General features: G+C 45.4%; 1 protein-coding gene across 9 annotated transcripts in view; it reads right to left on the reverse strand.

The window, feature by feature from the left end:
- LOC146206983 (uncharacterized) overlaps window positions 1-22,575 on the reverse strand; it is a 229,459-nt gene that overhangs the window by 16,671 nt on the left and 190,213 nt on the right. The window contains exon 14 of one of the 9 annotated variants that reach the window (XR_014704413.1): window positions 16,043-17,457. The exons of the other annotated variants lie outside the window; for them this stretch is intronic. The gene's annotated coding sequence lies outside the window, so the exon portion shown is untranslated. Of the gene's footprint in view, window positions 1-16,042; window positions 17,458-22,575 lie in introns of those variants that run through there. 9 annotated transcript variants of the gene reach the window in all.

Consider the following 22,575-nt stretch of genomic DNA (forward strand, 5'->3'; position numbering starts at 1 on the left):
CAATATAGCAAAGCAATAATTCTTCGCTTGTGTAATTAGGACTGCACTGTTCACTTGGTAGATCATATAGTAATTTGTAAATTCACTTGCCCTTCCTTTTCTCCATGTTTTGTTGCGCCTGCTTTCTGCTCCATATTTACAGATTCATCAGCTGACTGTAAAGATGGAGACATCTCCAGAACTCCAAGCACAGAAAATATTGAGAGTACATTGGAAGAAATTGCCAGGCCTTCGAAGATTGGTCCCGCATGGAGTGTTGTCCAAGACTCCTCTGGTAATACCATGCCAAAGTGGAAGGAAGTACCACCCCCCCCGGCGGAGTCTCCCATCAGTTATTTCAGAAAATTTTTTGACGTGGACTTCCTGTCTCTAATCTGTGAGCAGTCTTCCCTGTATAGCGCTCAGAGGAACCCAAACAAAGTTACTTCAATCACAGTCAATGATTTGGAGCAGTTTATCAGTACGGTGCTCAGTATGTCAATTATCAAGCTCCCACAAACACGCATGTACTGGTCGGAGAGGTTCCGCATCAGTCAGGTTGCCAACATCATGACAAGAGATAGATGGGAAAAAATCAAACAGTCACTGCATTTTAGTGACAACCAGGAGGCACCAGACCCGAATGACCCTGAACGTGACAGGTTGTACAAAGTTTGGCCCCTATTGGACCATGTGGTTTCTAAATGCCGGGAGATACCAAAATCTCAAAAGCTATGCGTTGATGAGCAGCTAGTGCCATTCAAAGGCCGCAGCTCATTGAAACAATACTTGCCAAACAAGCCCAAAAAATGGGGTTATAAACTATTCCTTCTCTGCGACGAGTGCGGCATAATGTACAACTTTGAAGTCTATACAGGCAAAATTTTTCCGCAGCCAGGTTTTCCAGATATCGGCGCCAGCGGCAACATAGTGCTGAGAATGGCGAGTGTCGTGCCTCGCGCTTTGGAATACATCCTGTATTTTGACAACTGGTTTTGCAGTGTGGACTTGCAGGTAGTCCTGAAGAAAGCTGGGATCAGTTCTGTAGGCACCGTACGTGAAGCTCGCCTGAAAGGGTGCAAACTTCCATCCGACAAAGAGCTAAAAAATAAAGGGCGCGGCTCCTACGTCGAGATGGAGACAACATTTGAAGGGGTCAGTTTGAGGGCTGTGAAGTGGTTTGACAACCGTCCTGTGACGCTGCTGTCCACATTTGCATCGGCATCACCGGACACTCCTGTCAAGCGCTTTGACAAGAAAACCCGAACGACGGTGAGCATACCTCGTCCTTCTATTGTAGGTGTCTACAATGAATCTATGGGTGGTGTGGATCTAATGGACATGCTTGTGGCGCTGTACCGTATCCATTTGAGATCCAAAAAGTGGTACAGGCGGCTCTTCTTCCATTTATCGGATGTAGTAATCGTCAACTGCTGGCTCCTCTACCGCCGAGATGCCAGCGCGGCTATTGTGCCACGCAACCAGCAATTGACCCTACTGTCTTTCAAAGAAGAGATAGCGTCCGTCTTGAAACAGCAAGGAAAGGTTGCAACACCTTCTAGAAGGCGACCATTGGGCCCCTCAAGAATTGAAAATGAACTACAAGCGAAGAAGCGGCGTGGGCCAGCAGCTCTTGTACCCTGCAAGGAGGTCAGGCTGGACACTATTGACCACCTCCCAATGTTCTCAGCAAAAAAAGGCCGATGCAAATACCCCAACTGCACAGGCATCACACGTGTAATGTGCAGAAAGTGCAAAGTGCATCTTTGCTTCACGCCAGGAAAAGAGTGTATGTACAAATTCCACACTATGCCATAAGACCCATGCAGTGAAGCCTTCTCAAGGACTCATGCCTACTGTTGCCCACAGGCAACAAAGCTATAATTCAGCTGATATATGTACCAATTTTTTGTGTTTGTAAAGTATGCTTTGTCATGATGTAATAAGTGCAGACATATAAAAAATAAATGATTTTTTGAGTTATTTTATAGCCTCGTCAATAAAGGGTTAATAATAGACTGGAAAAGTTTTTCAGCGTCCATAATGCTATTAACCCATCCCATTATGGCTTTTAAAAAAGCTTTACTCGCTGTCCAAGAAATGTTATTGATAATACTGAGTCCCGAGCATACATACTTGTTCCGTTATCAAACCACCGAAAAGCTTTTGATTTCGTGCAGCACGAAATTCTCTTGAGCAAACTTGAGCAAATAAAATACCTGCCATTCGCCTGCTGAGAAGTTACCTGAGCAACAGATCTCAATATATAAAACGCAGTAAATTTGTTTCCAATAAGGTGTGTGGCAGGGATCTATTTTAGGCTCACTTTTGTTTTTAGTGTACATAAATGATATTGGTAACATACCGGATTCACCTGATTTGGTCATGTATGCTGACGATACAAATATTTTTTTCACACCCCAAACTCTGCCAGATTTAGAAACTACTGTAAATGATTATCTGGTAAAACTGGATGTTTGGATGTAGGTGAATAAATTTAGCTTAACCTTGTCCAAAACCAGTTATATCAAATCTATTGCACATAAGATATAAGGTATGCTAATAAACAAATACAGCAGGTAACCACACATGTTTCTTGGTGTCTGGTTCAATGAATACTTATCCTGGAAGTTCTAAACTTGCCACAAATCTTAGCAGAACTGTTGGCTGTCTCTACAGAATCAGCGATCTTTTACTGGTTTCGCCAAAAATATTGTTACAGACGAAGGAGGAAGAAGAGAACAGCCTGCCCGCGCGCTAGGCCCGCACACAAATTCATTAAACGTCATCTCACGACCATCGAGCATCTTCTCTCTGTCCTCTGTTCTCCTGTTTTCATCGGCTTGCCGCTTCGTAACAGTATCTATGTATTATACTCCATTTTTTCTAAGTTGTCTCATTGTGCACTGGTGTGGGGCGCCACAACATCTAGTAATCATCAGAAGTTATTGATTCTACAAAAAAGGCACTGCAAACTATTGAGGGTTATCACGGCAGACCGGAAAGCTTATCAACCTCATCTCTATGCCGAAAGCATAATCTAGTCAAAGCTAACCAGTCTACATATACCGCTTCTTACAGCATATTCATAGCAATAGACTGTTCTCTATCTCTCCTAACCACCTTCCTAGTAAATACCCTCTCAGGCAACACGGAAACTTGGTCCCTAAAATGAAGACCAATTACAGAAAACAAAAGCTTAATCACTTGATTCCAGCTGTTCTCAATAACCCATCCTGAAGTTCCATGTTTCATTTATCTAAAAGCAAATTTAAAAGTGACATGAAAAGCAATTTATACTAGCTGTCCTAAAATAATTCTTTTTTTTTTTTTTTGTCTTTAGCAAATGCAAATTTTTACCATGTCATGTCAATTGTACAATTTTTTTCAGTTTTGTCGTTTCTTTTTGAGTGTATAGTGTATGTAATGTTCTGCGTGTAATTTCTCTGTATGTTGTAATTATGACATTTGCTGTTCTGCTCTATTAGCATTTGCTTTCTGCATTGCACACTGTCTAGGGTATTGTGACCTCGTCAGGCCTAACCGCCTTTTGTCACAGTTCCTTCTTATATTCTTGAAAGGGAAATAAAAGAAGAATAAAAAGTGAACTCTTGTGTGGCATTGGAGACTAACCAGGGATAAGTTTATTTTCTGCACTCCGCAGCCCACTTCTGGCCATGAATGTGCATGTAACAATTAAAATATAACCAAGAAATATACACTCATTTGGCAGCTAGTGCTGATAAGCTTATTGACGAATTGCTGAAATTTGGTTGGAATCAAAAGGGCACATCCCTGTTCCCCTATTCATTTGTTCAGTCGGCCGCGGTGTATACTAGACCTAGATTGCTTTGCATTGAAGCCACAGTGGACAGCCCTTTGTAATTGATCAGCGACCCATTCTAGTAAATGGGCTACTTGATCATAAAACTTCCTTGCTCTCAATTCCACTGTTTCTTAAACAAATATATAACAGCGCAAAGAGACAAGGACGGCGCTGTTATATATTTGTACCAACACGCCCAATTTAACACTGTTTCATAGTAGAAGAAAGATGACTGCTTTCGGCAACACTTCAACAGTGTACAGCAACTGCTATGCGGCTGTGAGCAGAAACTCCCACCGTATCGATCAGCATTCATTTTTAAAATTCCCAGGGAGAAAAACAAATTTTATCATGCTTTTCTGACACTGGCACAAGGGGGATCCGCTCTATCGTTGACACGGCGGTGGGAGCAGTGCTGCCATCAGGCAGTCACGCCTAAGGTGTATATGGCCGCATGGAAGAAGGAATGAGCAAACTAGATCGCGCTTCATTACAGTCTGTTGTATTAAAAAATATTCTGAGTACCGTAATTAGAAGTCATGTTGGTCTATAAGAAAATGCAAACGCAGTACAGTCTATCGGCAGCTTATCTGAGCCAGCACAGCAGCAGACGCAGCGGCATGCGGTGTCAGTTTTGCGACGTCACCAAGCATTTCAACATGGTGATTGCTGTCAGTGAGAGGAGCTTCACAGTCTCAACTTGAGTCACTTATTTTGAATCTAGAGAGCTCAAACTCCAGAAATAATATAATGAGGTTCAGTCATCATCATCATCGTCAGCTGGATTATACCCACTGCAGGGCGATGGCCTCTCCCATATTCCTCCAATTAACCCGGTCCTGTGCTAGCTGCATCTACTTGGCCCCTGCGAACTTCTTAAGGAGACTGTGTAGGCCCTATTCCTCACATGCATATTATGTTTGTGACCCTTTTTCTCACAATCTGCTGAGGTTAGAGCGTTCATCTTGGTATCGTTTTATTCAGCAATCTGAGGTAGTGATACCAAACCAGGATTATTATTTTATGAATGTTGGATTTTTCGTTTGCTTTTTTTTTTTTACTAGGACTAACAAATTTTAAAGCCAAAATCTGTAGTAAATTACTTTTAAATCGAAACTCTCTCCATCAATGTTGATAATTCGGGTTCAGATGACTCTCTGTAGTGCTTAATTAACAGCTCTAAATTATCTCCCTAGCTCCAGCAGGTTATAAGAAAAAGGGTCAAATGCCGCAAAATTACACGTTTTCAGATAATTACCTTCGAAGTTGATGAAAAAGCTTTATTACAATATAGAACTCTCGAAATGCATGCTGATACTTTTTTTCAATAGTGACTATACTGTTAGTCCCCTCCACTATCGATGCATCTTTTCTGTGCTAGCTGCTTTGCTCTTCGGATCCCCTTAGTGACCTGTCGTGTACCCTTCTGCATGAAATATAGCCGCCGTCAGTCAGCTTCACATAACCAGTCGACTGTAATCGCCCTGCAGAAATTCCGAATGACCTCAAATGTCAGCTCGATATTTTCCATTTGGATGTCTCGAACCGGTGCGCTGAGAGCCACTTTACACATTGTTGGGAGAACTTGCAAGCAACTCCTTGTAGTGCAGCACCAAGCAATGCGCCAAGCGACCTCAGATGTAACGAACACGTAGGATACGTTGGAAAAAAGGCAATGAAAGGGCTCGGTTATTTGAGAACACTGACAAAATCAACACACGACATAAAACTCTTGGCTTACAAAACGTACATCAGACCAATATACTGGAATAGGCTGCCGCTATTTGGGACCCCTACACACAAACTAACATCATTAAACTGGAAAAAGTACAACATAAATCAGTAAGATTCATTTACAACGCATATAACTGGCGCACCATCTCCAACCGAACTCTTACTAGATTCCAACTTAGAAAGCCTGGCCTTAAGACGCTACAGGGAAAGAATGAAGCTTTTTTGCTCGCTTTATAATGACCAAATGGAAATTGATAGAACGCTTTACACTGAAACTGCTAACCCACGCACAACACGTTCCTATCACGCTAAAAAGGTTAAAGAATACTCCTGTAGTACCAACATTTTTAAAGAATCATTCTCGCCAGTGGACCTGCTGATGTTGTCCAACGCACAAGTGTATCTTCATTCTGCTGCATTGTACTGAAACCGTGGCGTCGGGTTGGATAGCATTTGAGCTTTTTTGTTTTGCTTTACATTCTTTTTTCTATTTTTCAATTTGCCTAAAGCCTGACACTCAGGCTGGCAGTATGTTTCTAAATAAATAAATAAAAAAATGGAAATCCTCATTGCATGCTGCACACAAACAGCTTTTGGCGACAACACACCAGATGAGGTTAATGCCAATCAGGCCATAGCTGCGGTCACAAACATTTCCCATCCTGGTCTTCCTGTGTCCCACCAAGCATGAAAGCTTCTATGCAAACGCGCGCAGTGACCATGGCGTTCGCCGCTGGATTGTAGTGCAGAAATTTGGTGTCATTGCTGATCCATTTATGGCAGTTCCATTGGAAGCTTTGTTTTCTAAACCACTTTCTTGTCTTCGTCATTGGATCAGCGTTAAATATCCAACTTCAAAATAAAGAAATGTCGGTTGCCCGCGAAAACACGCTGAAGCACGAGCAAAATATTGTGAGTCATGAGTAATCTGGCTGCGTCTCAATATTTATTTGGTAAACAGACTACTAGCTAGCTTTTCACTGTTGTCGGATGAGTGACAACTATCCCGCTAAATATGAACAAAATAGGCGGTGAAAAAAAATTTTTTAGATGAGGAGAGGCACAGATCTCAAGCAGGTGTCAAAGGGGGACGTGGCTGGTTCCCACCTAGGCTTGAAAAAATGTTGATTGTGGAGTAAATATTAAGCGTGCGCATAAATCAAAGATTGGATTATGTAAAGGATAGAATAAGAGTTTTGAATTACAGAAAAATAAAAATTACATTTTTTCTGAAATTTTTGCCGACCCAGTTTCCTTAAAGGGCCACTGTCCTGGGAAGGACCTTTTAAGCGAAGGAGCCCAGTGTTTCGATCAGGTACCGGAGATAGTCTGTGCAAAATGCTACAGTGACACGCACGTCACAAAGCAACGAAAATACAAATCAAAGCTATCTCATGCTCTCCTTAAGGAAGCCAGCTTTCCCGTTCCCTGCGCTGGCCCGTCGAGCCACAGCTACGACGTATTTGTGGAGAAAGACGTCCATTGGTCCGTCTTGCTGTCCGAGAGTGAAGGATGGGTGTCTACCGCTCGCTGTGTGCTTTTCCCTCACCATGGCCAGACTGAATCCAGCGACACGCGCTCCCTCGTCCGTTTTTTTTTTTTTCGCGCACACGGAGTGCCACGCCCCCCCTCCCGCCAAACGCGGAGGAGGAAGGGGAATTTGTCTTGCGGAGGCTAGACAACCGGGCAGGAGAGTGGAAAAACCTTTGCGAGGGAACGGAAGGAGAGAAGCACAACAGAATTGGGTGATTGCGGAGATTGCGATGGCTGTAACTACGTTATTAGTTACTCTTCTCAAAATTATTTTGCGGCCTTGCCTTCTGGGGGCGAAGTCTCACAGTCATCGGGGAAGAAAATATTTTCGACCGGAGGGTGGACAGTGGGCCTTTAACCTCATCCGCCCAACTAACTTTCTGCCGCCCCTGCTGTGCTTTCCTTCCCTCAGAATCCAATTTCTTACCCTAAGCGACCATCTGTTATCCTCTCTTCGCACTACATGTCCTGCCCATGTCCATTTCTTCTTCTTAATTTCCACTAGACTGTCGGTAACTTGAGTTATTTCTCTGACCCACTCTGCACGCTTTCTATCTCTTAATGTTACCCCTACCATTTTCCGTTCCATAGCCCTCTGCATTGTCCTCAACTTAAGTAGAACTCTCTTGGTTAGCCTCCACGTTTCAGCCCCATAGGTGAGTACAGGTAAGATGCAACTGTTGTATACTTTCCTCTTGAGCGATACCGGTAAGCAGCTAGTCATAATCTGCGAGTGCTTGTCAAATGCAGCCCATCCTAATCTTATTCTCCTAGTTATTCCCCTTTCATAGTCTGGATCTGCGGTTAGTACCTGTCCTAAATAGACACATTCGTCTACCACTTCGAGTGCTTCGCTACCTATTGTGAACTGCTGTTCCTTCCCAAAGCTGTTCAACCTTACCTTAGTCTTCTGCATATTGATTTTCAAGCCTACCTTTACACTTTTCCTGTCTAGGTCATCAATCATTCTTTCCAGTTCATCCCCTGAGTTACTTAGCAAGGCAATGTCATAAGCAAATAGCAGATTACTGAGGTATTCTCCATCTACCCTTATCCCTAACTGCTCCCATTCCAAGTCTCTGAATACTTCCTCTAAGCAAGCTGTGAATAGTACTGGAGAGATTGTGTCTCTTTGCCTAACACCTTTCCTTATGGGAATTTTGTTACTTTCTTTATGCAGAACTATGGTTGCTGTGCAGCCATTATACAGTAAAACCTCGTTAAAACATACCCGCTTAAACAGTAGTGTCGTTTTAAAAGTAGTCAAGTCAAGTCCCCGACTCGGTGCCAATTCAACATAATGCATTTCGCATCTGCAAAAACCATACCAGCTTATCGCTGACGTATCGGTTAGCACGTACCATTTTCACGTTTCGTCGTATAATTCACGGCGGTAGTACCGCCTCACAGAAGACTGACCAGCGCTGTGACAAACCTCCGTAAATGCGACCGGTGCGATAGCAAGCTACATAGCCAATGACAAATCGGAGCCAAGTTTACCAAATGCAGCTGTGATGATGATGATAATACAACTAGCGCCATCTTCGGGGTTTTCTCAGCAGCAATATCTACCCTCAGCTATGGTGGCTAGCTACCATACCTGACACCACGGCCGCCTGGATCGGCACGTGCGGCGGGAGTGCCCCAATCCAAGCCGTAACTAACTGTGGCCTCTGAGCGCCGTGCTGCCGGAGCCAATCACGGAGTCATCCACATACTCCCTCCTCCCCCTAGCGGGCCCTATTTTGGATCAGTCCAAGCGACCACTCCTTGCCCACCTAGGCCCCTAGACCTTGGTTCACTTTCTTTCGCATGTGTGACGAGGCGACTTTGAGCGGTGTGCGTCGCGAGTTCTCTCCATCCATCTGCATCATGCTGAAGAAACACCGGGTGCTTAGTATAAATGACAAGGTGGAGACTGTCCGTGCCATCAAGAGAGGAGCAAAGAAATCTGTGCTGGCACGTGAGAGAAACTTGCCGCTAAGTACTGTGTCTGGAAAAGCTACTCGGCAGTGCTGCTGCGATTGCGAAGAGATGTCAAGTATGAGGTTCAACATTTCCGGATGTGGAGGAGGCACTGGTGCGATGGCAGAAAACAGCTCGGTCGAAAAACCTACCAGTTAGCAGACCTCTCTTCTTTGATAAAGTCCTGGTTTTTGTCTCGCAGCTCAACTTCGTGTGCAGCAATGGCTAGCTAGCCAGATTCAAAGCAAGGCAGGAAAAAGCCCGAAGACCGCAGCTGGAGAAGGTGCCGCGGCTGACACTGAAGGCGCAAAAGATTGAAGGAATGGCCAACTTGGACAAATTTTGGAAGACTATGTGCCTGATGACATATTTAACCTTGATGAGTCTGCGCTTTTCTTCAAGCTGCTGCCGAACAGAACGTTTGCATTCAAGGGAGAACCGTGCACCGGTGGCAAGCATGCCAAGGACCGCATTTCAGTTGCATTCGCATGCAATATGTCTGGAAGCGAAAAATTGCCACTTCTCGTCATTGGCAAGTCAGCCAAGCCAACGTGCTTTAAAGGTGCCCCACTGCCATCCGGAGTTCTTTATAGGAATAACACCAAGGCATGGATGACTAGGAAGCTATTTTAAGAGTATGTGCGCCTCACTGACCGTCGTTTTGAGGCGAAAGGAAGAAATGCTGTAGTTACCCTTGACAACGCATCAGCACACATTGCAGTGTATGGTCTCAAGGTGCTGAAGCTGGTGTTTTTGCCATCAGACACCCCAGCGATTGCCCAGCCCTTGGACCAGAGCATCATTAGAGCTGTCAAGCAGCTCTACAGAAAGAACCTACTGTGCAGGATGCTGCTTGCACTGGAATGCAGCAAGGTGTACGCCATTGACTAGCTGGGTGCAATTCACCTACTGGAAAACTCATGGCGGCAGGTCAAGTCTGCTACCGTGAAGAACTGTTTCAAGCACGCAGGTTTCCGCGAAGTGTGCACGGGTGACGCAGATGACGCAAGCAATATCACCGGCGTCCTGGACCAAACTTGTGAGAGCCTGCTAACCGAAGTCCTTGAGAGGGAAGATTCTTCAGAAGGCATTACCTTCTCTGAATTCAGGGACGTCGACAATGAAGTGGAAACTTCGCCAGACAAGTCGGATGAAGCCATCGTTGCCTCAGTGGTGGCCGAAGTGTGTCCAACTGACAGTGATGACGACGACACAGAAAGTGTGGAAGACCTGGGCCCAACAGTGGCAGAAGCTGTGCGCGCTGTGAGCGTCATGCGGCTGTTCGCCGAAAAAAGGGGACTGGCCGAGAAGCTGGCTTGCGGCCTGAATGAGTTTGAGGCCGCTGTTGTCGCTGCTAGAACATCGCGGCGTCAGACTAAGATTACCGACTTTTGCAGTGCAAAATAAAGGCTACATCGTTTTTTTTTTTTTTTTTTCAACCTACTGCCCATTTCCGCTTGGTTTTTAGCAGGTAAGTGGGTAAGGAGTTACTAGGCATTTATATTGAATGAGTTTTTTTTATTTGGTTTAAAAGACCGGGAATTCCGTGGTTTTTGTTTGAAAACCACTGACGTGCCACATCACTGCTCACTGTTGGGGAATCTTCAATGTGGCAGATGCTGCCCTTTTCAGAAATTCCTTTGAGTACTGCCGAGAGTAACAGTGTTCGCCCCTGTGACATTTAGCCAAAAGAATGTGACTGAGGGTTGTGTCGGACATGGATGATCTGAACTGGGTGAGATTTTTTTTTACAATACTGAACTGCCTCTCACATTCAGCATTGCTGTGTGGTATACAGAGGATTCCAAGCATTACTGCTGAGATACGCCTAAATTTATTTTGCCCATCTGCGCCTTTCAGCTGGGAGATGGCGCTCCACTGCCTGTCAGCACATTCCTCTTGCAGCCCATCTTGGGGAATGTCAAACGTCTGAAGTTTGACAAATTCCATTTCCAGAGAATTCAAAGCTTGGTCTTTCGACTCTTGCTGCTTTAGTGGCAGTAAGACTGGAAACCGCTCCATAAAGAAACGCACATTCTGAAAGGACATAGTGTCGATGAATTTCAGATCTGCGACTCTAGAATTAATTACTGCATTGTCAGCCAAAGGGAATTTGAGGCGAATATAATCGCAGGCAGCGATCATGTACTTCCGAACAGCTTCATAAAATTGTTCTTGCTCACTTGGCTTGAGTTTCTGAACAATGCGTTTGGCTTCCAATCCCACCACAATGTCTTCATCATCCTTCTGTCCATCTTTGTCATGGAAATCAACTGTAAGTAGGTCCTTGTGTTCCTTTAGAAGGTGTGGCTGCACAAACCTTGAAAGGAGGTCTTCAAGAAGCCCAAAAAGTAAAGATTGCAATGCGTGTATTTGAGGAGCTTGAGACTGCAGCCCACAGTTCAATGCCTCAAAGACAGGAATGGTGTTATTAAAAAAAAAAAGACAGCACGCTTTGTTGAGGTACGAGCTCAAAAACTGAAACAGCCTCTCTTCAAGTGTTATGCATGGTGGCCTACTCTGGTCCACCATATCAGTGGCCTTAGCCTTTTTCACTGCCACTGGTGCAGCACCTGCTGCCTTCTTTCTCTTCAATTTGCACGGCATGTGTTCCAGTTCTGTACTTTGCGCCGACACCACTAGAGCCTTTGGAATTTGGCAGTATAACAGAAATTGTGCACTTGCGGCTTCTTTTTTCACCTCATGAAGGAAAAAACTCAACAGAGGTCCCCATTGATTCATTAACCTTTCCAGGCATTTCCAAAGTGACAGCCATCGGGTTGGAGCGTGCTTCAGAATTTTTCGGTACTCAACGTTATGCATTTCTTGGAAATGCTTAAGGGCAGCTTTTCTTTTCGCACTTTTTTTTTTCAAATAAAAAAAAATATATCTATGAGGACTTTGTCCACCTTCGCTGGGAGACAACACGCCGCTTTTTCTGCTGCAATGTTGATTAAATGGCACGGACAGCGAATTATATTAACGTTTTCATGGGCTTCAGTCAGCGCTGCCGCTACGCCATTTTTCTTTCCCAGCATGACGTTGGCGTTGTCAGAGCCAAAAGCTATGCAGTGTGCAACAAAGTCCAGGGGAAAAGTCTCCTGACCGGTAACTGCTGAGAAGTCTTCCCTCCTTGCAGGAGAACCATAAAAAAGCGCGCTCAGACTGGAGAGCAGACAGTCAACTCCCCACGTACTTGCTGTAACAGCTGCCCTGTAGGCATTGTGCATGGTGTGGAGGCCACAGGTCCCAATGTCCAGACATTGAACATGGTACGCTTGATGCAGGTGCTCTTGGGAAATTCTTGAGTAACTTAAGGTTAACATTGGGACCACCCATTGATATCTCAACAATTTTCTCAAGAGGGAAAAGCTCGAGCGCACTCAGCAGCTTTCCTTGGACGTCCTCGGATGTCGAGTGCCCCATAAACACCGAGGTATAGTACCTCGTTGCCACCTTGTGAGACGAATTCCAAAACCGGATGTGAACATCCATTTGTTTCCGCTGGATATAGTCGTTCGTGGACTCGCCGAAGATTACCACGTAGTAATCACAATCTTTTATCTCCCGCTGCAAAGCAGATAAAAAGAAGGGCCTCAGACCATGGCATGTCACGTTGGCACATTTTTTCTGTCCGCAAGAAAACGCTTTGGCCACTTCACTGTCCGGGAACATACGCTGGAATAGCTGGCCTGCTTCCGATGATGACCGATAGGAGAAATGCGATGTGACAACCTTCAAAGTGCACAGAATCTCTGCGTTCGTCACCAGCTCTTGCTGCAAGGCTTGCATCTTGCGCGGTGCTCACTCGTCGTATCTGGTGCAATCCAGTCTTTGTAAGCGTCGTTGTGAAGCCACGCACCTTGAAATTTGCATTTCCCGGGCATTTGCTTTGCAGTCGGATGCTTCAGCCGCATCGTCGGGTGCCGAACCGAAGTAAAAAGAAATTTGCCGTCAACAACCATAATAAAGCGCCAAAATCAGATTGATTTGAATCAGCTCAAGTTGGCTTCAGAGAGAGTGGCTCCAATGTCGCTAACCATTGTGCAACATTGGCTATATTAGCAAACTGATTTTTTACGCCTGAAATGCAGACACTGAAACACGACATTGAAAATACAAATATATTAACCGCATTTTGGTTTCTGATTAATAGCTATTTGCATGCAGTACGCTAGGAATTCAAGGATTTTCAAGGAGCAGCAAAACGTCCAGGATTTTCAAGGGCCTTGAAAACGAAATTTTCAAATTCAAGGGTTTTCAAGGTTTTCAAGGACCTGTGCACACCCTGTGACATTAGCTGCTAATGTCATTCAATTCAAATAACATTAAACTTTGCACAGTAGAACCTCGGTGATACGAATTTCACGGGGTCGTGAAAAAGTTGGTATCATCCGAAAATTCGTATCACAAAAACGAACGAAATTAAGTATGCAGAAGCATAGGAAAGGCAGTCGCGCAGATCTGCTTACGTCCGAGGAGGTTTATTACGGTCCCGCGATCATAGCTCGCCACTCATGTCGCACAAAGCGCGACAGGCAATTGAGACGTCGGCGACGCGCAGGGCGCGTGCCTCCGCGACCTTCCCGTGGCGCATACAGCACGACAAGAGATGGCGACGTGCTAGCCGCGCGGCACCACAGACTGCTCGCGATGCATATAGCGCGACTAGCGGTCGCGAAGTCTACGATGTGCGGCCCGTGCGTGCCCGCAGCCGCGTGTGCCGCCAACTACTACTCACGGCCGCGCGCCGCTGCAAACTTTTTGCGGCGTGGAAAACGATCGCGATGCCGGCGATGTGCAATCTGCCTGGAATGCACACAATGCACTCCGGCTGGGGAATTTCGCGAATTCGTATCAACCGGATTCGTATCACCGAAATTTTGCTGTAGTATGACGGGGGTATAAGATCGTATGAATGATATTTCGCTATACACTGATCCCCCATGATATCCACTTAAGACTAAATAATTTATACTTTAATTTTTCTTTATGCTGTTTGAGTTTCGGTTTTATTAACCAAACAATGGCTGTCATGACAAATTTGGGATTAGGTCATGTGAGATATGAGAAAAATAGCAATATAACCTCTGATATAGTACTTGTCCTTCCAACTCTTGAAGCAGCCTGCGTTACATTTTGCAGTGAATTAACATCACAGATCACCGATTACATTGAGTTTTTGTGTGCCTCATGTGAAATAAACATCTACTATATGTCACAGTCATCGTTAGATGATGTAACCAAAAAAGCGTCAAGGAAGCTATTCAATACAACCATGAATTAGGCAAATACCATGTGGTGATCCTTGACACATCAGATGAATACAAAATGTTAACTAATTTAGTGTCTCTAGTTCCTTAAAGGAAAGTAAACAACGCATCAGCACTGCGTTAAGTGCTTCTGCATGGACTAGAGAAAGCATGCAGTTAAACCTTGACATAATTTAGTTTTTTAACTTTGGCCCCACTGAACACCATTTATTTTTAGCTTCAAAATCATGGTTTCAAACAAATAAAATTAGCCACCGTTCCTAGATATAGAGTGCGCAGGTGACGAACTTCACTTTATTACCTTAAAGACCCCACATTGGGGGTATTACATAAGGTGTGGGAGTACAAAAGATTGAATATGATTGCCTACATGATATTTATGAAGTGCATATTTAAACTGTTTACAAAACTTGATGGGCAGGTGATGGCATCAACATCGTGGGGAAGGCCATTCCAGTCTTTTGCAGTGCGAAGAAAGAATGATGAAGAAAAAGTTACGGTGCGGGCGCACTGGCATGAAACTACTACCGTATTTACTCACATAATGATCGCACTCGCGTAATGATCGCACCCCTGAATTTTGAGGTCAAAATTCCATTTTTTAAATTCCCCGCGTAATGATCGCACCCCGAACATGGAGCCGCCTGGTGGTTGATCTGCAGTCATCCCGCAGCGAATGCATTCCGACGAGTTCCCAACCTAGTCTAGTAACGTTGGAGTTCCCATGATTCCATGCTTTGCGGCGTTCGCCATTTTGCAATTCGGCAGCGTCGTAGCGTGCTTTGTGTTTTTGTGCGAGTTTACGCCATTTCACCATGGGGCGGTATGCCAGTTACACCGCCGCATTCAAGCTCAAGGCTGTCGACTATGCACTGGAGCATGGCAACCGCGCTGCTGGTAGGCATTTCGGCGTGGACGAAATGAGGATACGCTATTGGAAGAAGCAGCGCGAGAAGCTGATGGCTACGAACAAGACACGGCGGGCTTTCCGTGGACCCAAAACGGGCAAGTTCCCTCGTGTTGAGGAGGCGGTCCTAGAATATGTGAGGGACCTGCGCAAGGATGGTTGTGCAGTGTCATTAGAAATGATACAGACGCAGGCGCGCACAACTGCCAGGAAGCTGGGAATCGCTGCAAAGGATTTCCGCGCTAGCTCCGGTTGGACGACTCGCTTTATGCGACGGAATGGACTTTCCCTGAGGCGGCGGACGTCGTTGTGCCAGCGGCTCCCAGCCGCGTATGAAAGCAAAGTGATAGACTTCCATCACTTCGTCACTAGGCTTCGCGAAAAATGTGGTTACCTCATGTCGCAAATTGGAAACGCCGATCAAACTCCACTGATGTTCGGCATGCCCCGGAATACAACTGTGAACGAGAAGGGTGCTCGGAGCGTCCTCGTGAAGACGTCTGGCGCTAAGAGTGGCTAAGAGTTTTAAGAAGACAGGCATATCTAACGCTTTGGATGGAACGGAAGATGACTTCCTGTGGGATTGTGAAGATGCTCCCAGCGACGACACTGCCGTTTCCGATGAGTCGTGCAGCAGTGAAAGCGAGGATGGCGAGGATTCAGACTTTGATTAGAGTACTGACGAAAAAAAATGTTCTAAGACGTCTGACCTGCAACTTGTTTGCGTTTTCGGTGCTCAAAAATTTTTGTAGAAAATTTACCCCGCGTAATGATCGCACCTCGAAATTTGCGTCAGTATTTAAAAAAAAAAAAGTGCGATCATTATGCAAGTAAATACGGTAGTGGATGGCCGGTGCGATGTGATATGCGAGCTGGCGGTGTGATGTAGGGTGGTTGGCCGAGGGAGCTGTAAAAAAACTCATGGAACAGATTAAGAGAAGCAATGCGACGACGATGGGCAAGAGTTGATAAACCTGATTGCCGTTTAAGTGACGATACACTGATGTCATACGAATAGGAAGAATGAATGAACCTCGTGGCGCGATTTTGGGCAGATTCTAGTGAACTGATGAGATATGCTTGTTGCGGGCTCCAGATAGCAGACGCGTATTCTAGTTTGGGTCGGATGAGCGATTGGTAGGCGAGAAGTTTAATACTTTGAGGGGCGTGCCGTAAATGGCGTTTCAAAAAACCCAATGATCGGTTAGTTGATGCGACGATGTTCGTTACATGTGAGCGCCAGGAGAGATCCTAGCACAAGGTGACGCCTAAGTACTTGTATGAGCATACAGATTCTAGTGGAGTGTTAGCAACCGAATAAGTGAAAATGTGGGGGTTACGCCGGCGGTGAAAAGATACGAGTTTACATTTATTAGGATTAAGCGACATTAGCCAGTCATCGCACCAGGCATGTATTGCGTTAATGTCGTTTTGGAGCTGTGATTGGTCAGAGGTGTTGGAAATTGTGCGGTAAATAACGCAGTCATCTGCAAACAGACGAACATTGCAAACCAGGTTTGAGGGCAAGTCGTTTATATAGATTAAGAATAGGAGGGGAGCTAATACAGAACCTTGGGGTACGCCTGATGTTACTGGAAGAGGGTTGGAACTGGAAGAGGGTTAGAACATGCCACCCCTCGTGCTATCTAGGTAAGTACAGGAGCGGTCGGCAAGAGTATCAATGAATCACACCACCCACATAATGCTTCACAAAAACATGAGATAAAATATCATACGCACGATGCATCATATGACAAAGAGCAATCAATTCCTACTCAACGCTACGAAGTAAACTCTATATAAACAACTAGCAGTAGTGCCATCAGGCAGCTTAAACAGGCCTCCCCAGCCATGCTCTGTAGTACAGTCGACGACTGATTTTTCGGACTCTCAATGGACCGCGAAAATGTCCAAAAATTCAGGCAGCCCGAAAAAACAAATGTGCACCAAAAAAGCTCAATTTATTGCCTATTACTGACTTTGAGGACGGAAAAAGTCATGAATGCTTGTCTGCGTGGTGCGTGCTAACAGGTCCGCCTGAATTTCGGTGAGAGTTGTGGTGTCGCCGTAAGCCGACGAAAAGGTTGCGGTCGCTTGCATCAGCTCAGCTTGCGTCAGCTGCGCTGCTACAGGTGAGTCATCGTCGTCATCGCTCTGAGACTCCGCAAGCACTTGGTGAATAATTTCAGCATCTGTGAGGACGGTGCACAGTTCCAACTCGTGGTCCACATCCGTGAACTCTGAAAACGAGACGGTTGATGGAATTTCAACACCTGTAGTGCAAAGGTCATCAATGAGCTGCTCACTGGCTGACAGCTGCTCGACGACGCTCTTCTCGTCCAAGGCAGCCGACTCGTCATTCAGCACAAATCCCGCGTGGCGGAAGCAATTGCGCAACGTTGTGGGTGCCACCAACTTCCACGCATCGGCGAGTATACTAAGTGCTCCAAGCAAATCGAAGGTTTTCCCACTGTCGCGGCACACCACGACCATCAACCACTGGATCACAACACCGACTCTGTTGAGTGCCTTCTCGCTGCCGCATTGCACGGAAAAAAAAAAAGCTCCTCATAAAATCCGGAAACAGCTTCTTGAAGAACTGAAGCAGATTCAATTAAATGCGAGTCACAGTAGTGACAGAACGTAGTCCTCGTATCAGCACGACCACGGCTAGGCCTACTCGCTATGCTCGGCAACGCAAGTGAAACGTACGGCAAACACACAGAGGAACAGGCAGTTGGAGCGATCAAGCTAAAAGAATAAGAAAAAAGCACTCCGGCAGCGAGCAGCAACGTTGTTGTGGAAGCGGAAGCCGCTAGGCAAATAATATAGCCTCGATCCAGCGTCAGTTTAGCTGAAGAGCGGCAAGCAAGGCCGGCCCCGGTTTCGAGGTTATCGAAGGAAAAAGTAAACAAACAAGATGGCGGCGACATCGCTCAAAATGTGTGGCAGTTGGCCCGGCTGACGCTTGGAATGTCCGAAAAATCGAATAGCCCTCCCTAGAGTGTCCGAAATTTTGCGCCACGTAATACGTTGACTTTATAAGGTATGTCCTGGGGCCGGGAAAAAGTCCAAATAACCAAGCATGTCCGAAAAATTGGGTGTCCGAAAAATCAGTCGTCGACTGTATATATGGGCCAAGAAGATTCCATACAAAAATATATCTGACAAAGTTACCAAGTAACAAAGACCATTAAAGCTCTATAAATGCTTTAAGCGAGCCACGTTTCTGTTTTACAATCCCCAAATTTCTCTCTGTGGGTTTTTACTTTGGCTGCTTTCCATTACGAATCTTCCACACCCATTCTATGATCAAGCGCAATGCAAACATGCGGTTGGTTTGCAGATGGCCACCTCTTTTCAAATGGCAAAATACAATGCCCAGGATATGCACTGCTGTGACTGTATACAGAGCAACCACAGAAAGAGAGAGAACATCACTGTTACACCCCTTTTCACTGCTCAAAAATTTGATCAGGAAGTACAGGTGAGAGAGCACGTAGCAGGACACCACATAGATGCTGCTATCTACTCCTACTGCAATACTACTATTTTAAGTTTTATATAATAATAATACTTGGAAAACTTTAGCACAAGAATATCAAAAAATAATTTTTTAAGTCACTTTCCACACTTTTTGCAGTTCTGAGTTTTCCTAGAATAATGCCTTACCCCTAAAAGATAGGTCTGTGAATTTCTATCACTTATTAGATGAGTGTAGCAAAAAGTCTAATGGTTACAGGTGATTTCATTACCTCCAAAATTATCACAAGTCTAATCGTATGCCAAACCAAATATAAAATATAGGGATTTCAAAAACCAAAAACAATAACTGGGCCTGCCTCTCGACATGCGCAGGGGTGGAAGCAGGCTCGAGTATTTTCAAGCAGGAGTAGTAATGAAGCCATTTTAGAGCAGCATTTTGGAGCATTTTATTTATGTTTTGAAGCATGTTTCTAATGCATTCAATAATTTCAATTCTCTATTCCTGACATACAAAAAGCATCACTTAATTCCTTTCTATTCAACAATCAATGCTTTGCTGGACATCTCTCACAAGACAAACAGCCAAAACATACCATCATCATCATCAGCCAGACTATACCCCCACTGCAGGGTGAAGGCCTCTTCCATATTATTCCAATTAACCCAGTCCTGTGCTTGCTGTAACCACTTGACCCCTGTGAACTGAACCTCATCCGCCCATCTAACTTTCTGCTGCCCCTGCTACGCTTTCCTTCCCTTAGAATCCAGTTTGTTACCCTAAGCGACCATCGGTTATCCTCTCTTCGCACTACATGTCCTGCCCATGCCCATTTCTTCATGATGTGGACTAAAATGTCAACTCAAGTTACTGTTCTGACCCACTCTGCACTCTTCCTATCTCTTAATGTTGCCCCTACCATTTTTCGTTCCATAGCCCTCTGAGTTGTCCTCAACTTAAGTAGAACCCTCTTGGTTAGCCTCCACGTTTCAGCCCCATAGGTGAGTACAGGTAAGATGCAACTGTTGTATACTTTCCTCTTGAGCAATACCGGTAAGCTGCTAGTCATAATCTGCGAGTGCTTGCCAAATGCACTCCATCCCAATTATTCTCCTAGTTAAGCTTATTAGTTAATCTTATTCTCAAAACATGTGCATATGTTTAAAGAAGCACAGGTACCTCGAGCAACAATTTGGAACAGAATAGCACCAAACAAAACACTTGATTCTACAATTGATAACTTGAAGCCTGACTTAAAAGCCTTTGCCTATTTTGACTTGATAGATTAAAATATGGAGACTACCATTTCGATGGTCCCAAGAGCTTGGAGAGCACACTTTCGTTCTTGTTATATCGTTTTTGATCATAGGGCACTGAAGGCTTCTTTGCTTCACTCCCTTCCACCTCCTGATGTTTGTGCCTGAGCAATGCTGGAGCTCCCTCAATTTCAATATGCTGGCGATAGGCCCTGTACCCAGCACCCTTGAGAAGGTTTCTAGTGATCGGCACCTTCAGCACATCAATGCTTGAGGTATGCTTTTCACTGACGTAGGTTTGACACGCCTGTTATTGACAGAAATTCCTTACGGTGAAAAACCAGCCTGTTTTCATAGCAGAAGCAATAGAACAACTCATGCAGTTCTTTGTAGCCGGACAAGTTTCCTAACCTTCCCTGCTCTCACTTTCTCTCTCCACCAGTGATTTAAAAGACTAGCATGCACACAGAACATTTCTGCACAATTCCCTCCAATCCCTTGTGGCTTGGTTTAAGTTCGCTTGCAAGCATTTATTATGGCTACACTTCTCTAGTTTCTGAAAATTTTTTATGTATTAAGCTAAGTGCAAGTTGCTTTATAACTCTGCCACCTGTGTGCTGCCATCATTTCGACTGCAGCGGCCCAGTCGATTTTAGTTTTGATGCCTGGGCGCAGCCATCTTAGTTTGATGGTGGCGCACCCGTATGAGTCAAACTGGGAAAGTCCGCTCCTGCTCCTTTTGACGCCATCTTGGGCTGCGCTGTGTGTGTTGATGCTGCGATGCGGCAGTATAAAAGTGCTTTTTCGAAGTGCTTGTGAAAGCTATCAGACACCATGGTGCTATTTTGTTTCAGCGCACCAACAAACCGTATACCATCCGCTTGCCATGGCGGCAGCTGTTGGAAACAGCAGTAGGCCGAGCTCGTCAGCGTTAACTGTGAGGATGTATCTGTTGTATTTTTCACAATACATGTATTTTCAATTATATTTTATACCCCCTCCCCCAATGGTAACTGTACACGCAAAAAAACAGCTATCGAGCGCGGCAGCTACCGAGCACGGAATACAGATACTACAAAAAATGCTTTCCAAACATCGCCACATTGATTTAACGTGAAGTGTGACCGATTTCATGTCATGTATTTCCTCTCGACAGTGCATATTTTTATTCGATGTTGCGCTGCTTTCATTTCGCATTAAAGGCATCCCTGCCATCGCGTACCGAGCTTGGTGAATGCGTGCGTGTCTGTGGTGCGCCGGTGACCGAGTGCGAAAAGCTACGATCAAGCGGTCCTGCTTCAACAATGTATACTTCAAGTTAAACCACGGTTCAAGAACAGCACATAAAAAAAGTAGTGTCTAAAGTACCATCCGTCGACATTTTTATGCAGCCGTGGTGTACAACCGGCGGCGCAGCAGCATCATATCCCCGTCCCATCGTAGCAGCATCTTTTACACGATGTTGACCAAAACGTCAACAAACGTGCACTCTCAGCTGCACCATGAGCGAAGACGACAAATTCGCAGCAAATACCACAGCGCTTATGAAAGCGACGCCAAAATGCTGATGCGGCAGACGACGGCACTCATGCCAAGTGCTACTCGTGGCTAGGCCTAAATTGTTTCGCATTGAAAACATATCCGACGGCGCTTTGTAATTGCTCAGCGCTAGAGTAAATGGTCTCTCGTGGAACTGGCTTACTGCCGATCCCATGTATCAGTAAAAGAAAGATGTAAATTTTGGTGATGCCTTAGCAGCGGAGCCAGCGTGCAAACGATGAGCCGCGCGCCGCACCAGCGGCAGCTGGCTGTGTTAAGAAACTTGTTTGTATTGCAATTAGTCGAACCCGGTTATATCGAACCCAGATATATCGAATTTTGGTTATATCGAACTCATGAAATATCCCCTTGAAAATCCCATTCAAAAGTATAGGAAAGCCGCGTCATATATCGAACTTAATTTCACCGGTCGTTCGATATATCGAACTCCGCACCACGCACTGGAAAGCGTGCCTTCCCCAAAGACGATCGCATCACCCTTGGCAGTTTGCCGCGTACCGTTTTCAAGCCACGTGCGGAAGGAATGAGAGGGGACAATTCGGCGACGGCTGGTCTCGGCAGCGCTGCGCCCATTCCCCAAAGGCGCGCGCATCTGCAGTTATCGTTTTCCGCACGCCAACACATGACGTTTGCAAGCCATGTGCGTGGGTGTGCCCATTCTTTTGCCGAGCTATCTCTCTCCTTCAGCACGCGCTACGCATGCGCCAAGCCAGCTCAGCCCGTTTTCAGACAGACGTCGGACGCTTTCTCCAGCGTGTTGCGAACCCTCTGCACGCGGCGGCTGACGTAGCTATGGCCTGCGGAAGCAGCGGCAGCTTTTTTCTTTTTTTTTTTTGTGAGTCATCCTTTCTTATCGTTGTGCTGTTCGGACGTTAAAGGGGTCATGCAATGCCTAAAACGGGGCAAAGCAAATCGGTCGAGAGATAGGTACTCCCTCACAGGTCAATTCACCGCAAGAATTTTTTAGCTAGCTTCATTAACACCAGAGATATCGGCAATTAAAAATGGCGCTCCTCCTCGCTCCCCTCAACTCAACACTCCGAGACACCAGAAAAAAA

The sequence above is a fragment of the Amblyomma maculatum genome, chromosome 1 (genome assembly GCF_055883805.1).
Source record: "Amblyomma maculatum isolate TAMU_Amacu chromosome 1, ASM5588380v1, whole genome shotgun sequence".
Lineage (NCBI taxonomy): Eukaryota > Metazoa > Arthropoda > Arachnida > Ixodida > Ixodidae > Amblyomma > Amblyomma maculatum.